General features: G+C 37.3%; 1 protein-coding gene across 3 annotated transcripts in view; it reads right to left on the bottom strand.

Annotated features, from left to right (window-relative positions):
* LOC122713132 overlaps positions 1 to 22169 on the bottom strand; it is a 161100-nt gene that overhangs the window by 7702 nt on the left and 131229 nt on the right. The gene's annotated exons all lie outside the window — the stretch shown is intronic.

Below are 22169 nucleotides of genomic sequence, written 5' to 3'. Positions count from 1 at the left end.
TTATCAACATTTATCGTCGCGAAAAATATTTTTTTCCCCCGGATCGAAACGAGAATTTACGAGTTTAAAAATTTAATTTTGAAAAATTGATGGAAAGATTAAGAACAAAAAAAAAAATGGTAAACATAAATTTCGAGCGAAGAAAATTCTTTTCCTTCGTTTTTTTCCTTTTCGAAGACTGTTTAATATCACGGTCAGAGTGAACGTGCAAATACGCGGGCATGAAATTCACACGTTTTCTATATCCTGTAAAATCTGTACTCTCATGATTAAAGTGACTGTGCAACGTATATAAAACATCGATAAAATTCACCACTTGTACCGTCTTACGAGCATAACTACTACGTTTCACGCACATTTTCCCCCATCTTGTTACCTATGAAGCGACAGCCAGTTTTAACGTTCATGTAAATTCTGTGTAATTTATAACGTCTTTAAATCATAACCGTTTATTAACAAGTTGAATTTTGTGAATTTGCAATATTTTGTTACACATACATATATATACATATATATATTTATATATCGTGAAGATAATTAATATTCTACGAATATGAATATAATGAATATAAATTAATGATTATTTTTCTTCCGATCTTTCAGATCGGCAACTTTGATAAAATCGAAAAATATCGCCTCGATAACTCAAAAATTATACACTTGTAGCTTCATAGATGCGAGGGATCGGTTATAATCTCGAGATATGAAATACATGTTCCACCGTATTATACGACAAGGTTTACCTTCAGAGAAAAGATTATCTACCGCCCACACCGAATACTGAATTTATTTGCATAATAAGCTTATACGGTAGCATTACAAATCGTCAAATCACCTGTAATTTAAAGATACCGACATCCACTTTCGAACTTGCATCGATATATATCAGTTTTAAACATTACGTATATTTGCCTAACCTACGCCACCTTAGAAAATTAGAAAAATTAGAAAATCGGTAAGAAAAAAAAAAAAAAAAAAAAAAAANNAAAAAAAAAAAAAAAAAAAAAAGGAATTGGGAAAAAAAATTAGCAAAAAATAATAAAAATTGTAGAAAAATTTCGTAACATAACAATTCGATTCGATCGTTCTATCTCTTCGATCTATATACATATACATATATACGCATACACACCCATCCCATTGTTGCACACGAGAGACAAGGGTTAACAAACTGTCGATACGAGGCTGGAACACGACTATGAAAGATTGTCGAATTTCTAGAAGGGCGAGGCCCTTTTGTTGGCTTCCCCCTCGTGGGAGCCTTATACGCCCACTCTTCTCTCTCTCGGCTATCTGCTTACCTTTACTACGTCCAAGCGATATGCGTATTTCGCGACGTAAGCTGCAGTTAAGCCTCAAAAGTTATGCGACAGGAGCCGGTGTAACGACGCGAATTTGCGATCTCACCGGCGCAGATTGAATCGTTCATTCTGCGGACGCGAAACTGCTGGAACGTGACGGATCCCACCACCCCGGCTTCCATGCTTCGAGACAATCGATCAATTCGACTTATTATTGTCGTCGTATCCCGCCTATTCGCCGATGTAATAACACACGCTCTTTCGTTCTTTCGTCTTGCGTGGTCGAATGCGGTGAATATCGGTGTTTTTCGAAAGAAAATGAAACTTGAAAATACTCGCCCCTTCTCTGTGGAATATTTATCGTTAGATTTAGAACGGAGATATTAACAACGAGATATTATAATTCGTATTAACAACATTATCGCGTCACAATTTTCTGATTATCCACAACGCAACTCCTCTCGAGGAGGCAAGGTAAGTGGCTTGCAACTGGTCACCCTCGAAGATTCTTCGTCGTAGTTTTGTTGCTCGACGCGCATTTCCATAAACGCCATCGTAATCGGATACGGCGTCTTTCGCGAATCTCTCTCTCTCTGTCTCTCTCTTTCTTTCTTTGACCGTAAATCAACCTCTTTTTCTACGCAATGAATCTTTTTTTACAATGTCTCTCTCTCTCTCTCTCAGTTGGTAATGGTCGCTTCCTGTTCAACCGATCAAGATTAGCTCGCCGAAATAACTCGGTGGATTCGATGTGTAGGCAAAGGAAGGAAGCTTTTTCCTTTTTTCATTTTTATTTTTTTTTTTCTAAAAAATAAAACTATTAAGCGTGAAATTGTAGAAACAAAATTGGCAAACGTTGATCCATACATACGCCTACTTACGAGCCCTCTAAAACGTTCTCTTTCATCTTCGTAAAACTGATGATCGTATTTTCAACAAAATCATTTTATTGCACGAAACGCGCAATGGCCGTTTGTAATTATTCGTGTAATTACACGATCCAGGGAAAGTAACAATTACACGTTCCGCGCGAAATGAATGCGTTAATTTTTACTTTTGCTTAAACTCACGACGAGATTTATGGCCTGCATACACGTGTGTGTAATAATACGGCATATCGATGCCAATTTTAACGAATGATAAAGAAAACGACTGAATGTTTCTCCGACCGTTTAATCGCCCCTTCTGGCATTCTCATTACGATGATTGAAAAGGGGAGCAGCGATATATCTCGATACGATATTTTTTACTCTTACGATGTTTCCAATGTTACGAGTTGTTGTTACGTCGAAACATATTTAAGAGATTCAAAGGAAGCTGGAGAGATAATTTTTTTTAATCCCTTCGAATTTTTCTCTCCCTAGTCTCCCTTTTAATTTCTATCATATCCTAGAAAAATTGAGAATAACCATCTTTTCGTTGAGTTGTAATAAATTCAAGTTGAACGAATGGAAAGGAGAAATACAGCTCGGGCATAGAGCTAGAAGTGGTCGCGATCGACGGAGGGGAAAAACATCAAATCGATCAGGTCGAAAATATGACGAGAAGGGCGTAAAACCTGTTTTCAGAAAAATCGAAATGATTGCTCGGCCGAACTGTCAAAAATCATTATTAACGCCCGTGTAGGAATATTAAGACAGGCGATTGCTTATTAATTCCAAGTATGGAAAAATATTGACATATCCGGAAACAAGTGACGTAAGTCCCCCTCCCTCCCTCCCTCACGCTGTAAGACCACAAATATTGGCCACTCACTCACAGCGAATCTCGACATGCCATTGCCAATTCTAATATTCCCTGACGTTTAACATGTTTCCATAAATCTTTTATATCGTTTCGAGAGCCACCGCAAACCCGTTAAACTTCAAAAACCATTACGCAACTCGATTTCCTCTTTCTCCTTCGCTACAACTTTCCCAAGAAGTTTAACCGCGCCAACAACGATTGTTCCTCGAAACGACGCTCGATCGATCATCCTCCAGGAATCTTCTCAATCTTCGATCAAGATCAACTTTCAACTTCCAACAACTTCAAACAATTGACAATTAAAACTTACGCAAATTTATCCCAACTTTTCCACGGTTTTCAATAACTTTTTTTTTTTCGAAAGAAAGCAAAAAAAAAAAATATTCTTCTAAATTTCCTCCAAAGCGTGTTAATCCGTGGCCAAGGTCAACGACGGGACCAAAGTCGGATCCACCATCTCGAGGGAACTCTAGATCCCTGTTACGAAACAACCTTGATGCTCCCCGCGCCAGGGATCTCACGATCTCACGATTATTCCTCCTCATTCAGAGGAATAACGCCGGTTACGGAGAGGAGAGGAGAGGAGAGGAGAGGAGGAAGATATTTCCGCGAGAATGAATTTACGCCGCGGCACATCCATAAATCCTCCCCTCCTTTTTCTTTTCCACGGTTAATGCGCGCGGCGCCTTGGATTTATGGGATACCGAACGCCGTTAGGCCTAATCTTCTCGTTAGTTGGAGAGGAGGCCGAAAAGGGAGTCGAGGTGCCGGTGCCTCTTTGTACAAATTGCTACCGGGCGAACTGGGGAAGCCGTGGAGGGGATATGGGGAGGGGGGAGGGAGAGACCACCTCGTCGCCTTGCCCATCCGTCGTTTCGGAAATTGGGCCTGTTTGTAACACACCGGCCCGGATAAATGAAATTCTTCCTTGTGTTTTTTTTTTTTCTTTTCTTTTTTTTTTTTAACTCCCAGAAATCTCGAGGGAAACGAGTTCGAAAGGTAGAAATGGTGAACCGTCCTCCTCCTCCTCCTCCTCCTTCTTCTCCTCTTCTCCCCGGAGAACAGACATTCGTCTTTCTTCTCGTCGTTGTTCTTCGACTCCGATCCTGCTTGAATTTCACCGATTTTTATTTCCCTGGGTCAACTCTGGTCGGCCTCGTGGTTCACCGATGTGAAAGCGTGTCTCGAGATCGCTTATCTGACGTTGATTTATCGAAATATCGAGGGGGCCGGTGGGTATTGTCTAGCCGTGCTAATAAATTTGTAAATGCGCGTTCGCTAGTTACGATTTTTTGGGTGGGGAGGGGTGGGACTGGGCGCGTAGGACGGATTAGAAATCTCGCGAGAAATTTTTTTTTCTTGTTTTACTTTATTCCGAGGGAAGCGATATAGCTTTCAGTTTAGTTGTAAATTAAATTTTTATCCTCATTTCGAACGAAATTGAAATTCCTACGGTTGGGTGTACAAGGGCCGTAAGATCATCGTGTAATTTTTCGTAGAGAGTGGAAAAATATCGGTATTCGTACAATGCAGGGAACCGATCAACGGGGAAATGGCGATAATAAAATAATAAAATAGTAGACACCTACGAGAGTACATAAATCACCGTTCGCTTATCCCTCGAATCGAGGCGAGATTAGATTCATTCCGTAAGCAAAGAAGTAGTAACAAACCTACCTTTCCAACATCAAACGCGAACATTCTGATTCACCGATTCACATTCTGATTCAAATCCGATAATTTGCAATCCATTATTATATATATAATTGTCTCCGTCCACCCATCTTGACGAGCTTCTTTTCCTATTCCCTCCAGGAAGCGAAAGATCCTCGCCAAAGTTGAAACGGATCGATCCGCGGTTACGGGGGAGGGGGAAGGCTCTAAATTAACCGTGTGTACACAGCGATATCACCGTCATTAACCCAATTTTTAACCCGCGCCCAACCGGTTCTCTGTATATTTTCCTAGAATCAAATATAATCGTTGTCTTCTTGAACGATGATTACACCAACGCCGTTATCCCCAGCGCCGGTGTTAATTTAAGCCGGGGGATCACGCTCGATCAATATTCCAAGTCGGTTCGTATCTTCTTCTCGTGGATGCGTGATGCCGCGTTAACCAACGTCTGTTGGCATATCTCGCGTGTCTACCGGATCCAGGGGGTGTTGGTCTGCCATGTTAGCGGTCCACGGTAATGACAGGAGCGGTGAACATTATGCTAAGTTGTCTCGAGGCGTCTCCTCTCTCTCTCTCTCTCTCTCTTCCTTTTATTTTTCTTTTCTCCCCCGATAAGCGTGTTGGGCGCGATTAAGGCCCACCTCTCTCCCCATTTCTCCTCGAATCCATTTTTCAGATCGATCTTACAAGGAGCCATCGTGGATCATTCGTTCCACGCTCGTTATAATTTTCAATAAAAGGAGACGCACGCGACGGGGAGAGTCGGCACCGCAACAATCTGGCAACAATTTTCTGACGGTCCCTTTCTGGGGAAAAGGATGATCGGCAGGGACTGATCGGTATCTTAAAACACGGATCGGATCTTACTTTAGAGTTTGACGATTTTTAAGCTACGGTATTCTGGGATTCCTCTCACTGGGATCCAGGATCACCACTTCCAGACCACCACCTTCGTCATTTCCATTTCTCTCGTTCGTTTCTTTGAATACGCTCAACTCGTGTTAGACGTTGACGTTGAGCCGTTTCGGCGTTAATACTTCAGGCGACGATACCTGGACACGGCTTCCGTTTAATCCCCTCGTACAACGTGAACGTCGTTTCGTTAGTTATTTAAATGTTTCGTAAAGTTATTTATTTATTTTCTTCTCCTTTAATTAATCCGTTATTTTAGTTACGAACAATGCGAATTTTTTGACGAAGCTTTCAATCGTGTCGCAATCAATAAGTCTATCTTTTCAATTATGTTTCTCCAAGTTGAAATAGAATTCCATTATCGATTTCTGTGTGGAAAATTCTAAAAAAATTCTAAATTCGTTTCGTTCTGTGTGAAATTGGCGCGATTATCTCTGGCAAAATTATTTATCTAAATTTTTCTTCTCCTTTAAATAATGCATCGTTACGAACAATGCGAATTTTTTGGCGAAGCTTTTATTCAGTCGTGTCGCAATCAATTAAGCCTATCTTTTCGATTATCCAAGTTCAGATAGAATTCCATTATCGATTTCCGCGTGGAAAATTCTAAACACCCGTTTCGTTCTATGTAAAATTGGCGTGGAATAGCGCGATCGTCTATGGCAAAGTTATTTATCTAAATTTTTCTCTTTTAAATAATCCATCGTTACGAACAATGCGAAGCTTTTATTTAGTCGCAATCAATTAAGCCTATCTTTTCGATTATCCAAGTTTAGATAGAATTCCATTATTTCCGCATGAAAAATTCTAAAAAAATTTTAAATTCTAAATTCGTTTTGTTCTGTGAAATTGGCATAGAACGTCAATAGCGTGGAAGGGCGCGATCGTCTATAGCAAAGTTATTTATTTAAATTTTTCTTCTCCTTTAAATAATGCATCGTTACGAACAATGCGAATTTTTTGGCGAAGCTTTTATTCAGTCGTGTCGCAATCAATAAGCCTATCTTTTCAATTATCTTCCTCCAAATTCAAATTCCATTTCCGCGTGGAAAATTCTAAAAAAATTCTAAATCCGTTTCGATCTATGTGAAATTGGTGCAATCGTTTATGGCAAAATTATTTATCTAAATTTTTCTTCTCCTTTAATTAATCCGTTGTTTTAGTTACGAACAATGCGAATTTTTTGACGAAGCTTTTATTCAGTCGTATTGCAATCAATAAACCTATCTTTTCAATTATCTTTCTCCAAGTTCAAATAAAATTCCATTTCCGCGTGAAAAATTCTAAAAAAATTCTAAATTCTAAATCCGTTTCGTTCTGTGTGAAATTGGCGCGATTATCTCTGGCAAAATTATTTATCTAAATTTTTCTTCTCCTTTAAATAATCCATCATTACGAATTTTTTGGCGAAGCTTTTATTCAGTCATGTCGCAATCAATTAAGCCTATCTTTTCAATTATCTTCCTCCAAGTTCAAATAAAATTCCATTATCGATTTCTGCGTGGAAAATTCTAAAAAAATTCTAAATTCTAAATTCTAAATCCGTTTCGATCTATGTGAAATTGGTGCAATCGTTTATGGCAAAATTATTTATCTAAATTTTTCTTCTCCTTTAATTAATCCGTTGTTTTAGTTACGAACAATGCGAATTTTTTGACGAAGCTTTTATTCAGTCGTATCGCAATCAATAAACCTATCTTTTCAATTATCTTCCTCCAAGTTCAAATAAAATTCCATTTCCGCGTGGAAAATTCTAAAAAAATTCTAAATTCTAAATCCGTTTCGTTCTGTGTGAAATTGGCGCGATTATGGCAAAATTATTTATCTAAATTTTTCTTCTCCTTTAAATAATCCATCATTACGAATTTTTTGGCGAAGCTTTTATTCAGTCGTGTCGCAATCAATAAGCCTATCTTTTCAATTATGTTTCTCCAAGTTCAAATAGAATTCCATTATCGATTTCTGTGTGGAAAATTCTAAAAAAATTCTAAATTCTAAATCCGTTTCGTTCTGTGTGAAATTGGCGCGATTATGGCAAAATTATTTATCTAAATTTTTCTTCTCCTTTAAATAATCCATCATTACGAATTTTTTGGCGAAGCTTTTATTCAGTCGTGTCGCAATCAATAAGCCTATCTTTTCAATTATGTTTCTCCAAGTTCAAATAGAATTCCATTATCGATTTCTGTGTGGAAAATTCTAAAAAAATTCTAAATTCGTTTCGTTCTGTGTGAAATTGGCGCGATTATGGCAAAATTATTTATCTAAATTTTTCTTCTCCTTTAAATAATCCATCATTACGAATTTTTTGGCGAAGCTTTTATTCAGTCCCGTCGCAATTAATTAAGCCTATCTTTTCGATTATCCAAGTTCAGATAGAATTCCGTTATCGATTTCCGCGTGGAAAATTCTAAAAAAATTCTAAATTCTAAATTCGTTCTGCGTGGAACGGACGCGATGATCGAAGGTTTGCGTCGGACCTGTGAAAACGAGAGATAGGCGATCGATCGCGAGCCACGTGGACGGGGCAAACGCACCTGCCTCTCCACCGTCGAGAGATCCAGTAGTCTTGGCGCATAATGCAACGGTGATTACGGATCTTACGGCGAACCACGGTGGCGCCGAGATTGCAGCAGGAAATTGAAATCAGATAACAGACTAGCGTAACAACAACCAGCGCTCTCTACGTATTTTGCATATGCATATTTGGATATGAAAATTTCATTGACGAACCAAGTTTACCCTCGGCTAAGTATATTCCTCCTCTTGGGTATCTTGCCATGTGTGCTTAGCGGTTAATAGCGATAATGGTTATCTAATTCGATCGAGGCTTTCGATATTGGACTGACGTGTTTATCGGCAATGATGCTTCCGCTTTTCAATGCACGTGATGTAACGAATCCAATATACCAACGTACCAGCGTGTTGCTTTTTTCCCTTTTTTTTCTTTTTCTTTCTTTCTTTCTTTTCTCAGAATTCGATCGCTTCGATGTTCGAGCAAGTTTCGAAGCTGCGAAGAATTATTATTATTAACGTTTATTATATCCTCGATAATATATTAAAATGTTATGATTATTTGTCGGATTATTTCTTAAGTTTCAACTTCCTTGCCAAGTCTTTATTTCGAGCATCCTTCTTTGGATATCAATATTCGTTCGTGTTTCTTTTATTTATTTTTCTCGAAGAATTCTATGAACTTCGATGTTCGAGCAAGTGTTCAAACTATGAACAATTATTATTAACATTTATTATCGGTATATCCATGATAATAAATTAAATGTTCGATTATTTCTTAAGTTTCAACTTCCTTGCCAAGTCTTTATTTCGAGAATCCTTCTTTGGATATCAATATTCGTTCGAGCGTGTTTCTTTTATTTATTTTTCTCGAAGAATTCGAATTGTTCGAGCAAGTTATGAACAATTATTATTAACGTTTATCATCGCTATATCCTCAATAATATATTAAAATGTTCGATTATTTCTTAAGTTTCAACTTCCTTGCCAAGTCTTTATTTCGAAAATCCTTCTTTGGATATCAATATTCGTTCGTGTTCGAGCGTGTTTCTTTTATTTATTTTTCTCGAAGAATTCTATGAACTTCGATATTCGAGCAAGTGTTCAAACTATGAACAATTATTATTAACATTTATTATCGGTATATTCATAATAATATATTAAATGTTTGATTATTTGTCGGATTATTTCTTAAGTTTCAACTTCCTTGCCAAGTCTTTATTTCGGGAATCCTCCTTTGGATATCTTGTCACAGTGAGCATAGTGGTTATTAGTCATAATATACTTTCAATTTTTAATGAAACGTGGGAAGTATCAACGTTCATTCGTGTTCGAGCGTGTTGCTTCATTTTTTTATTTTTCTCGAAGAATTCGATGAACTTCGATGTTCGACCAAGTTTCGAATAGTGTCGAAGAATTATTATTAACGTTTATCATCGGTATATTATCCACCGATAATAAATTAAATCCGGACTGGTTATAGGATTCGAATTGTAACTAAATGTTCGATTATTTGTTATACCGCCATTCGTTAAGTTTTAACTTCCCCCTTCGACATAAACTGAGGGCTATTTATATAACAATCTAAGCCACGCTCGATCGAAACCGCGTTTCACCAGGGATAATTTAAAGATACTCCGGTTAAAAAGGGCCCAAAGAGAAATCTTTGATCACCGTCGATGTCTCGTAAAACGGTTCGCGGTTCACTGAATCACACCTAGTAAACTAATGAACTTAGATTTATAGGCGCGTAAAGTCGACTTGGTGGTCCAAACGAATCTAATCCTAGCGAGATTTAACTCGCGTTTTAATCGCGATCGCGAAAATACACGTTTCAAGAGTGCGCCCAGTTTCGCCTCTTATAAATCGTGCCACGTATGAAATTGTTGTGCGTCCATTCGCCAAAATTTTATTTTATATCGGCCACGATTCGATCAAAATCCGAGGAAAACTTTTTTTTTTTTACGCGCATAGAATCCTCGAACGAATCCTATCGCCTCCCCGCGAGAAAACGAATGCCTTTACATCAATCAAATAATTTCTTTCTTCTTCCATTTCCCCACGAACGAATGCCTTTAACGAACTGCGAAAGAAAACTTACCCTCTCCTTTAAGAAAATTTATCACGAAATTGTTTAAAATCAATGGGAAAGATTTTAAAGAGTTATCTCAAGTTTCTATCGAATTTATCCTTCCGATATTTATTCCAAACGATCATATACTCGATCTCTTCGAAAAGCTTCGACAAATTTAGCGTAGCTATATATATATACATACACAGAGAGAGATACCGTCCAATGGCACAACGATTCATTTGCAGTGCCTTCCAGAACCATAAATCTTTCGCATAATCTCTTAACATCTCGCGAGTTATCGTTACACTTCTGGGCTTATTTTTAATTAACAATGCTCGGGATAATTTAACGAAACGATATCTCGGCGATCGATGTGGATATACACATATCGTATATATATATATATATATATATATACGATGGGCGAGATATCAAAATTAAGAGATTACGTCACGCGTGGTCGCAGAAGAGAAAATCAGGTTTACCTTCGACGAATAAACGGCTGGTTATCCATTACAACGCCTCGTAATGGTCCATCTGATAAACGAATTCCAATTATATGATCGTGTCTATGGCACTCCGCACAGCAGTACAAACGGAATTTCACTTTATGCGATTTAACCTTCTATTTACGACTGCTCTCCGTTATCAGATGGTTCGCTTGTTCAACTACGAAGAAACGAAAGGATAATTCGATTCTCCCCGGGAGAGGCTCGATCCGATCCGATGCTGTTAACAAGTATATACACTTGGCCCATTTCCACTTGGAAATTTGTGTCATTGTTACTTTTTATTTCACCCTCCCGGTATCGGTTTTAACCTTAACTCGTAGTCAATAGCGAGTTCGAGAGATAAGAACAATGCTTTATGCAAATATTAACAGGTTTTTCGAGTATCTCAATCTTGCCAACTAATCTTAAAGTTTTTTTTTAACACTTTGCTCCTGTCATTTCGATGTTTCCTTTTCCCATTCTTTTTTTTTCACGACAAGTCAAGTTAACGATCGAAGTAAAGAGAGAAATCGGTTTAAATACGTAGCCACTTTCGGCCGCAAGCTTACGCGTTTCGCAATTTGAAAAATTGAAAAGAAATCGAGACTGCTTCCATCGTCAACCCTCTATTAAATCGTATCGCATTTAAAACCTTCTCGCGCGGGAAAAAATTGGCCTCGATGATCGAAACTCTTAACAAATTATGCCTATGTCGGCCGACTCCATCTTCCTCCTCGTATCATTCGTCGATTATCTCTTAATAATCAATTCTCTGCCAGCAACAAGAAGCACGGTAATCGCGTCGCGATAGCTCGAGGTGTACAAACACACGATACGCGTCGGCTCGCGAATAATCGAACGTGTTTCGCGATACATACACGCCCGACACGTTCGAAACGTTTTTATCGTGTTAGAAAATCATGATTTACACCTACACCGGCCGCTCACTAATTTCAGATCTGTTATTAGAAGCCCCGCATAAATCCCGCTTGGTAGCCGCGTATTATCGTCGAATCACCGTCGGCTAATCGCCGCTAAATGGAAACCGAGATTGGAATGGAATCAAAATGTACGTTTATCCGGATCACAAATTAAGTTCTTGGTCGGTTTCCAGGTTGGCCGGTTTATAAGTATCGATCGTTACTCGATAGACCGTGGATGATCAGTCCTATTCCCCGGGAAGTAACTACGGATTCAATGGATCGCGAATCGGTTGTAAGATAAGTACATGTCGTCGTATATTGTAGTCGTTCAATACCCGATTATATTCATCGCGGTTTCGAGGAGAGCCCTCATCTCCCGGAGCCATATTTCGCTTTATCACCGGTTAACGTATCCGTCGATCGTTGTCGAGAGATGTTGAGACGACCTCGAACAGGCTCGAGGATAAACGGCGCGGTTGAATCTCGGTCGCGATAACACGGCTGCCAGTCCTTGCCGTGGTTGCAAGACGCTGGCGAGGGCCTGTGATTTGTGGCCGCGTGAATCGAGCACACAGATCTTGAGAGAGAGAGAGAGAGAGAGAGAGATCTGCACTTGTTTTGCTAGATCGAAAGGATCCGTGTCCACGAGAGAACGTGTTACGAACAGGTTGTCCTTTGGGTTGCGAGATAGTTGTCGATGTTGCTTCGATCGGGATTTGAAATTTCGTTTTGTGTCGGGTTGTTTAAAGTTTTTCGTATACTACGTAGCAGAGAGGTTTGAGCGAGCGAGCGAGGTGTCAAATGCGTTTCTTTTTTTTTTTTTTTTTTTTTTTTTTTATGTTCGAAACGCGTAATTAATAAAAAATGTAATCGCGTAGCATTTAGAAATTTAAAGAGATTATTAAATATAGGTCGCTGCACCTAGATTCATATTTTTCACGTAGAAACGTGTTTGACTACCTGATGTTATCGGGTTATGCGATCACGGTTTTGCTATTTTACGTTGAAAAGCCAGAAGCCCCTTGTAAAAGCCATGATTAAATACTAATTGGGTAGTAAATATGATAAAGTACAAAATACAGGTGAAAAAAAGTAATATTAATGGTAATTCGAATGTCAATGTTATGTCAAGTGATAATCCTACCAATTTTTAATATTAAAACATGCACCTTTTTGCTATTCCCCGGTTAATACCTATCGTTTCGAAACGATATAACGCTACTAACGATTACTGTACATTTAACATTTCACAAGCTATTTATTATATGAGTAAATTAGAATTATTTTATAGAATTTACATTCGTTATCGATAAAAATTTATATACGATACGTAATTACGCGTAAAACATCTATTTAAATAAATTGACGTTACATACGTTATTATATTTGCGCAGGGGAAACAGTTTTTGTCATCTTCGTAAACAATTTTACTTTTCCACAAATAGAATCAAATTCTAACCTATAACCTATAACCTCAAAAGTCAGGGACGCCTTGTGTAACATTTCGTCTTCTAATCGAGGACACATGAATCACAATAAAATTTAATAGAGGTAAATCTATTCTACTTGTTAGTCAATGTCGAAATAATAATCGAGTAATATCGTAAATAATATCATAAAAGTAATCGATAAACTCGAGTACAAGAATGTTTATCCGTTATTTTCTCTTACGTCTTTTTTTTTAAATAATGCTATTTTTTGATCGCTCGTCTTATCGATCGATAACATTCATATTTCAAATGACAATATTATATCACTTAAAAAATTAAATTTTGTATATAGAACGATCTGTTTACATACCTTTCGAGACTTGGCATGTACTATATCAGGTCGCAAATATTTGTACCCAACGAGAAGCGCGATAGAAAATGTTGCAAAGAGTCCGGTATTCCATTTTTTTATTTCACTGTTATTATATCTAGAACTATAAGAACGTGTAAAACCACAAAAATGCCGGGAGGACGATGATATTCGTCGTAACAACCTCACTACGTTCGCCATGTTCGATGCAGATGACAAGAATGCGCGCATGCGTTTTAAAATCACGTGGGCTGACGGTAAATTTTGTCGCGCGCATTACGAACTTGAGAATAATCAATTAAAAATTCTTTTTTTAAATTCAATTATTTAATAAAACTCGGGACGCTATATATCGGGAAATCTGTATTATTAAAAGAGTTTGCTTTGAAATATCGTTCTATTATATTATTTTTCTTTTAAAAAATAAAAAAAATTCCTTAATAACAACTACAACTTTCAATATACAAAAATTAAAAAACAACAACAAAAATTATAATTTCGAATTACGTGAAACGATTAATTATTTTTTCATCCTTTCTTTCTCCTCTCTTCTTTTTATCCCCTCTCGATACTTATACTCTTACGATTGTATTCGCGATCCAGTTCCAATTTTCTCTACGCCATTTAAATTTTTCGCGTAACATTTCTCTCGGCGTACAACGTTTCCTTTTAATTTATATCACATCGATTCTTCGAATCGGAAATAGAATAGGCTTTGTACTATTTGTAAAAGCAAGAGTTGTAAAGTGTCGATTTTCCAACGTCGATTCGAACGATCACGGGGAACAAGAACGCGGATAGGGAAAATAGCATTTCGTTGAACGGTATGAGATTTATTCGACGAAAATAGACCTGTGTACAAAGCAAAAGGCAGCATTCTCGAAGGGCGTTATGTAACGAAACGATGCCATCTTCACCCACGATATGCTGTGACGCAACGAGTTCCGTTCAAGCGATGCTAAAATTATGCGGGCTAATGTACGTGTTACCCTGCTGGTGCATGTTGACGTTTACCTTGCTTTCTTCCTCGTGGTTACATTATTTATAAATGCACAGTGAAACGGCGAATTCGAGAGACAGTCGTTTTCAATTTTTCCCCCGAAAGGATAGAGCATCGATCGATACAGCGAATCCCCAGTTTCAATTGTGCGTTAAGCCTTACATACTGGCCTAATAACTGTCTCTAATAAAGCACGAATACATCTGGTGTTAGATGGCTTTATTCTCGAAAGATGACTATGTTTCCTGCTATTTCTATATGGCCAAGAAATATGTACATGGTGAGCTTAATTTGAAATTGAGATACTTTCCAAGATCGCTCGTTCGAAGTGCGTACATTTTTATAATTCACGTTTTTTTAAACTTATTTATAAAATTAGTTAAAACAAATTGAAATTCTCTCTCTCTATATATATATATCTAAGATTAATAATTTTGCATAAAATTATATATATTATATATATACATATATATATAATTATTATTATCGTAGGAAAGTGATTTCAATTTTTCATTTCGCATATGTCGTCGTACTGGTTTAATTTTCCCAGAGCAATGTACACTTCTTACACGCGCCAAGTAAAATAATTGTAGCAATTATGTCGGTAATTAACATTAGTTTCATCAATCTTATTTATATTCCGGCCACGTTTTCGATAATATATCACTCGTAGTTGGGAAGAATTTATAATAATTTTGAAATCATTGGCCTCGAGCACCCCAAGTTAAATTACAATCTTATACGTATAGGCACGCACACACGCGCACACACGAAACCTGTCTATTTACAATTTACAATGATTGATCGATCGACCTTATATTTGCGGCATACAAAACGATCTTGTCTTTATTTAGAAATAATTTTATGATGGCAAATTGATTCCATTACAAGATGAATGAGTTCAAGATTGCCAGCCCAACGATTTACAGCCGTTATCGGCCAAGGGAAAATAAGAATTTTCAGAAAATTCGTTCGTTTACCTCTTATTAATTCTTGATTTTAAACCTTTTATCGAAATTAATATCAATTTGGAGGAGGAGGAGGAAAAAAAAAAAAAAAAAAAAAAAAAAAAGAACTCGTTACTTTTACGACTGTATCGAAAGTCATCTACTTTATATTCCAATTTTTTTCTCCTCTCCGTAAAATTTGCTGTAATTAATTATATTTCTGTTATTAAATCTCAAATTTTAAACAACATTATAAAACAAATAATAATTTTTATAATTGAAAACTATAAATAATTGATCTTTATATGCATATATATTCTACGTTAAATTTATTTACGAACTTATTATTTGAATTAATATAAACACGCTGCTCGAATATTACTTAAAATTAACCGCGCGAATACATATCAAATGACCGCATAACCAATACTCCAACAATTAAAGATATCGAATAAGTAATGCGATTCTTGCATGAGAAAAACCAGTTTTCGAAGCGACATTACTTCCAACGATCATATCGCAATAGTTAAAAGAAAAAAAGGGGGGAGGGGGGAAAGGAAAGGAAAAAAAAAAAAAAAAAGAAAAAGAAAAGATAAGAAAAAAAAAAAAATCTTTAAATTAAATTAGCAACAAAACCTCGGGTAATATTCTGCGAGATTCGCTCGAATCAATTAAAACGATGGCCCGAAAAAAATCCGTAAACTAATCGATTACTAATTGGAAGCATTCATTTATCTCACTGTCTCTACCGCGTCATCGCTGCCTGACAAGTTCTGAAAAAGAAGAAAAACCTCATCGTTATGTTAGCATTCGGCATTCCAACTGATCGTCCATCGAATAAAAAGAGTGACGAGGGGTGGGGAGGGGATAGGGAGACGGCTTAACGCGTTTTATATCTCTTTAGGCCGAGTAACTGACAGGAAAAAAAAGAAAGTTGTCATTATCTTCAGGTACACCGAGGAACGTTCGAACGTTCCACGGGACGAGACCAGCTTTCTATCTATCCATCGATTTGTGTTTTCCTTTTTTTTTTTTTTTTTTTTTCATCCTTTATCATCCTATTTGCTACCGTTTATATTAACCCGTTCGTGGTTGGAGGAACAATCGTGTCGTTAATCCTCGTTTACGTAGAAACGTCGAGATCGAGGCAATCCCATTCTTCGAGGCGATCGTTGTTCTTCTTGTTGTTGTTGTTGTTAAGCGAAGCAGCAACCCCCCCCCTCTCTCTCTCTCTCTCTCTCTCTCTCTAGCCGACATCGTGAAAAACGATACACGATCCTCCTCGATTACTATACACGATCGATCCTCCTCGATTGAAACCGAGCGAGTTGGATGTCGCAACACAACGCGTTCGAAACGTGTGCCGTGTTTCGAGTGTTCGTCGTTTAAATCGAATCTGGAAGAGGAAATGTAGAAGTCGGCGAGTCTTCTTTGGAAGGAAGCCTCGTCTAGGAATTACGGGTTTTCACCCGCGGCACGACGGCTTCCTCGACCGTCGTCCCTCCGTCTACCACCTTGCATCCGTCCGCCAAGGCTATCGACTCTCTCATCTACGCTTATTTGAATAATTGAACCCGATCTGGCTTAGGCGAACGAGCCCGATTATCCCGGCCGCCGACCGCTCCACGCCGACTCCCTTCCATTATTTATTCGTGGTACGAGTAAGCCGAAACGGTGTTACCGTTTCAACAATAATTACCACGTGATGATCCCCGCGTTACCGACCGAGGCCGGTGCATCGAGCTAGAAACAATAACGATAAACGCTCGAGAATAATGGCGGCGCGGGCAGGCGTTTGTTAACGCGCTTGTTAATAATAAACGCGATCGAGTAATGGCGGACGAGTCTTCCCTCCCCCCCCTTCCCTCCGGATTCGCTTGATCTGCGGCAAATTAGCGTGGAAAAGTGATTCGACGACGAGTTCCTTGTTCGATTTCGACGTGCCGCTCGATTCCATCGTTCTCGATTCACGCTCGTTGCCACGCTTTTCGTTTCGTTTCCCTCCCCCTCTCTCTCTCTCTCTCTTTCTCTTTCTCTTTCTCTCTCTTCCGTTATTTAAGCACTTGGCGTTCCTTTGGATCGGCGAGCAGATAACGCGGCTCGTTGGAAGACCACCGATGCGAATATACCGTACATATACGCGATGTGGAGTAGATTTTAATAGGAATCCTCTTGTACTTGGCGCGAGATACGTAAACGATTAGAGTAGATTGCGCGTGTAGATCCGAATCTATACTTTGAAAACACGATTCGAATTTAAATCCTCTTGTAATTGGAGAAAAGAGGAGTTTTCGCGAGTCGATCGATGTTTTGATCGATGATCGGTAATCGATTCGATTACGGAGAGCAACTTTTCGTATCGGAAGATTTTAGATTTCTTTTTCTCTTTCTTTCTTTCTTTTTTTTTTTTTTTTTCACGCATTGACTACTACTATCCTATCACGAGAGCTATTAACCTTTAATAATGGGACAAGAAGAGATTATGTAGAGTTATATAGAGATTGAAATTTAACGAACGATCGGCTAATTACGTATCGTAACGTAAAGAAGTATATAAAAGTTTTTCGATTCAATTATATTGCAATTTCGCACCCCTTTACATTGTTAATTCGCTCGTGTTAAATGGAGAATAACGCGAAGAATGCGAGAATTAAGTTAAAGAATCACGATCGATCAAAGGTAATTATCTTTTGTATTCTTCGTTCAACGAAACAACGATGAAACGTATGAATGGAAGGAACAACGGATACGAGGATGAGAGATGTTCGATGGATCGACGATATCTCAGTTTTTGTCCACCGTTTAGCCTTTTAAATTGCAACCATTCCCTTTTTGCTTCACTCGTTCCCATTACCGCTCTTACCGTCGAACCGTTTTCGTTTATAGTTCACCTCGATCGTCCGCTTGTCGTTTCCTCTTTCTTCTTCGCTCCTTCATTCCGCCGCCAGATTTTTTCCTTTCCCTCCCTTTTTAATGATATGTTCATGGGCCTCTTCTCGCTTTGCCCCCTGCTACTCGCTCCCCGATACCCGATCGTCGTAAATCAACCGTTTAATAGGTTTCTAATTGCTGTCGCGGCGGCAACCTCGAATCTTGCCAGTATAGGAGAGGAGGGGGAGGGAGGGGATTACATTATTACAAAAATGGAGTAATAGTGTCACCGAAATGACTCCGTATATTAAAGACGGTGCCGCTTTAATGACTTACTTCTACGATTATCATCGAAGATTGTTATCTTCGATACGCCGAGGATACATCATTTCCTCTTTTCTTTTTTCGATGGAAAAAATAAACTCCTCGATCGATAGTACGAGAGTACGAGAATCTTTTCTCGCATCGCGTCTAATAAACTGCGCTTGTAGAAGAATTTTAATTCGATTTTGATTGTATGGATAAGGTTTTACATTTTTTTTTTCTTTTTTTTTTTTTTCTTCTTTTTTTTTTTGGATAACTTAATGCGATAATCAGTACGCAATGTTCGATTTTAGAATTTTAATCTATGAAAATTGTTAAATGTATATACAGCGTAATTGATCCACCTTTTAAAATTTATAAAAAATTTTTATCGGATTAAAAATGTGTGAAATTTTCTCTCGTCTCCAATTTATTATTGTTTCGTTGAGAACGAAAAAGTAAAATTAAACCATTCATTCAAAATTGCTACGTATATACAAAATACGTAATTGTTATAAATATGTTACAAGAAAACTTGAATCGTGCATTAACAGAATTAACTCTTAAATATTTCACAAAATTTAATATTTCAATTAAATTACTAATTATTTATTTCTATAAATTAGAGAGAAATTTACCATATTACATTTTCTTCGTGAACTTAAAATTATGAAATTATTAAAATAATGAATAGATAAAAGAAAATTCTCGATTATTATTTTTCGATATATCTCTCGTAACACAATTTCACCGGAGGGAAGGATTCGTGCGAAATAAATAAACGAGGTCGCATTATATTCAATAATATCTTCTTTATTACTTCTAAAAATTATATGGCGACGATATGATGGAGCTCAGCATCAAAGGAACGAGAGGGAAAAGGAGGAGCGGGCACGGTTTCTCCGTTCAAACTTGGTGATGGATCAACGTGTTATTTCCTTCTCGAGAGGAGGAATCACGAAACGCGTATAATTTTTCGTGCTCTCCTTTTTTCTTTCCTTTTCTTTTTTTTTTTTTTTTTTTTTTTTTCTTCCTTCTCTCCTCCCTTTTGTTCTCGCGGAAACAACGAGCGGGAATAAAGTGCACGTGATGAGAAAATGGAACGAAAGAGGGAAGGGGTTCTCGATGATATCACAAGGTAGCGTCGATAGTGGCGGCGTTTGATTAAATAGATGAACAAAACGACGAGAAAGTATATTCGACCAGAAATATGGATCTTCCTTCTTTTCTTNTTTTTTTTTTTTTTTTTTTTTTTTTTTTTTTTTTTTTTTTTTTTTCCGTTTTCAAATCGTCGGTTCCACGCTTTTTCATCGATTTTTCTTAACAAAATAACATACATCGCGATTTACGCGTGCTCGCAAAATTTCTTCTATATTAATTAACAATTTCTCAACAAGTCGGACAGTCTCGATCTTACAATAGTATAATATTAATGGCAGTGCTAGACCTAGAGTTTTTCTTTTCATCGGTGGATCTGTCGCGTGGAAAAGGATCGCGTTCGTCTCCTTGCTTGTCATCTCTTCGTTCTTTTTTGTTTTTTTTTTTTTTNTTTTTTTTTTTTTTTTTTTTTTTTTTTTTCATATCTTTCGCGCGATTTATCGTCTCTTATCAGAGATCTCGAATACTGATTTCGTACCGAATTCGATGACGCCATCACGTGAACACGCACACGCACATCGCGGTTAAAAATTAATTTCGACGAGATTTTAAGATCTGCGCGCGTCGAACAGACCTACTTATCTTTTTTCCTCCTCTTATTATAGATTCAAGTTAACACGCATATCCCTGTGTTTTTCTTCTTTTTCGATTATTCGTATTTTTATTCGTTGTAACACGTTCACCGCGTTCGTCGTGTTATCGATTCGAACGACGCGACACGATTCCAAATTGAAAATTGTATGAAACAAAAGGTTGTCGTGAAAGTGTGAACATTTCAATCCGCGCGGTGAACGTGTTAAACGCGTGTTAAACCACGGTCACCGCGTACGATATAAGTACATACATTTCTTTTTCTCTTTCTTATTGCGATCTTTCTATACGATTATATACAATAAACGTAATAACGCGAGTCAAACACATTCTCAGTGTTGTGCTCGAACAATTCCTTTTTTTTTTTCTTTCTTTTTTTCTTCTTTTCTAACGCAAAAAGCGTTCCTTTCTAACGCAAAAAGAAGTCATTGTCAGGGATGTTCGCTCGTTCTTTCGTCGAATCTTTATCGCATCCTCGCAATATCTTAACAAACGTCGCTTTTATTTTATTGTCTCTCTGTTACAAGAATTGTCTTTTTTTTTTTTTTTTTTCTTTACCTCTTAGTCCCGACGAATCGCTCGTTACCCCCCATTTCGCCAAGAAAGAAAAGTAAAATGAAATAAAAACGAAACACAACATACTTCGTTACATTAATTTGTGGTGATTAGCTCGGAACTCGCCAAAAATATCGATGTTCCTCAATTTTTTTTCTTCATATCGGATGTTATTTTGCGTTTGGTTGGTGAAAGAAGGAGAAAAAAAAAAAATATCATCGAAGTTTCGATGATATCGTCTCGATTTCTTCTCGTTTCAAAATTGGGCGAAATGTATTTACCTCGATTAAAAAAAAAAAAAAAAAAAAAAANAAAAAAAAAAAAAAAAAAAAAGAAAAAAAGAAAAAAACCTCAAAGCAAAGAAAGAAAAGATATTATGATATTATAATATGGTAAGTTTTTGTTTCTCGAGTGAATGGAAATCGAGGCCACAACAATAATTTTTCTCATGATAGTGGAAACGGGACACGGAAGCATTTTACTTGCCGCAATTTAGCTAAGCCGAAATAGAAGAGAGCGGGACGGTGCGTTATCATCTGGAATTAAAGTGGCTTTGTTCGTTACGAGCAAAGCGGTCCAATTTCAGTTCCGCCGGAAGTAATAGCGCACTTTGCCAGTGACTATTATTAGACAGGTTGCATAACCGGTGGAACTGCGCTTGGGAAAAATGACTTCCCTCGCTGATAAGCATGGAGAGCACCTGGATCAAGGAGAAAATTTCATTTTCTAGATTAGAACTAGCTCGAACTAGGTCATTCCTAGGTTTTATATATAAAAGTCTCTCTCTCTCTCCATTTTGCTCCTTCCTTTTTTTTTTTTTTTTTTTCCTTCGTTTTACAAAAGAAACGAATGAAAAAGGTATATATATATATATACGTTTATAGGAAAGAGTTTTGTTGTGACCGTGAATTATTACATTCCTATTTTCTCATTTTTTTTCTCTTCTTCTTTTCTTTTTTCTTAATATCACTCGTTCAATTTCGAGAGAAAAGAAATTATTATTTTTCTTAAAAACATAAATTGCATTTATTGCGTCCTGACAATGTCATTTACATTGATTAACTAGTCTATAACAGTTTTATAACAAACTAACGTAGTATCGATGTAAGTACACTCGCATACCTCGTGAAACGACGCTCATATATCTCGTTTTATATTTTTATATTATTTTAATCGTGGTCGCTATATAGAACAACTCTTCAAATTGTTACAAAAATTATTTGTCAATTGACGAATTTGAAAACGAACGAGACGAATCTTTCTTTTTTTCTTCTTTTTTTTTTTTTTTTTTTTTTTTTTTTTTTTT

This window comes from Apis laboriosa, unplaced genomic scaffold, assembly GCF_014066325.1.
Source record: "Apis laboriosa isolate Shangri-la unplaced genomic scaffold, ASM1406632v1 scaffold22_cov146, whole genome shotgun sequence".
Classification (NCBI taxonomy): domain Eukaryota; kingdom Metazoa; phylum Arthropoda; class Insecta; order Hymenoptera; family Apidae; genus Apis; species Apis laboriosa.
The sequence above is the reverse complement of the archived record's forward strand: the minus strand, read 5'-3'. Positions and strand labels throughout refer to the sequence as shown.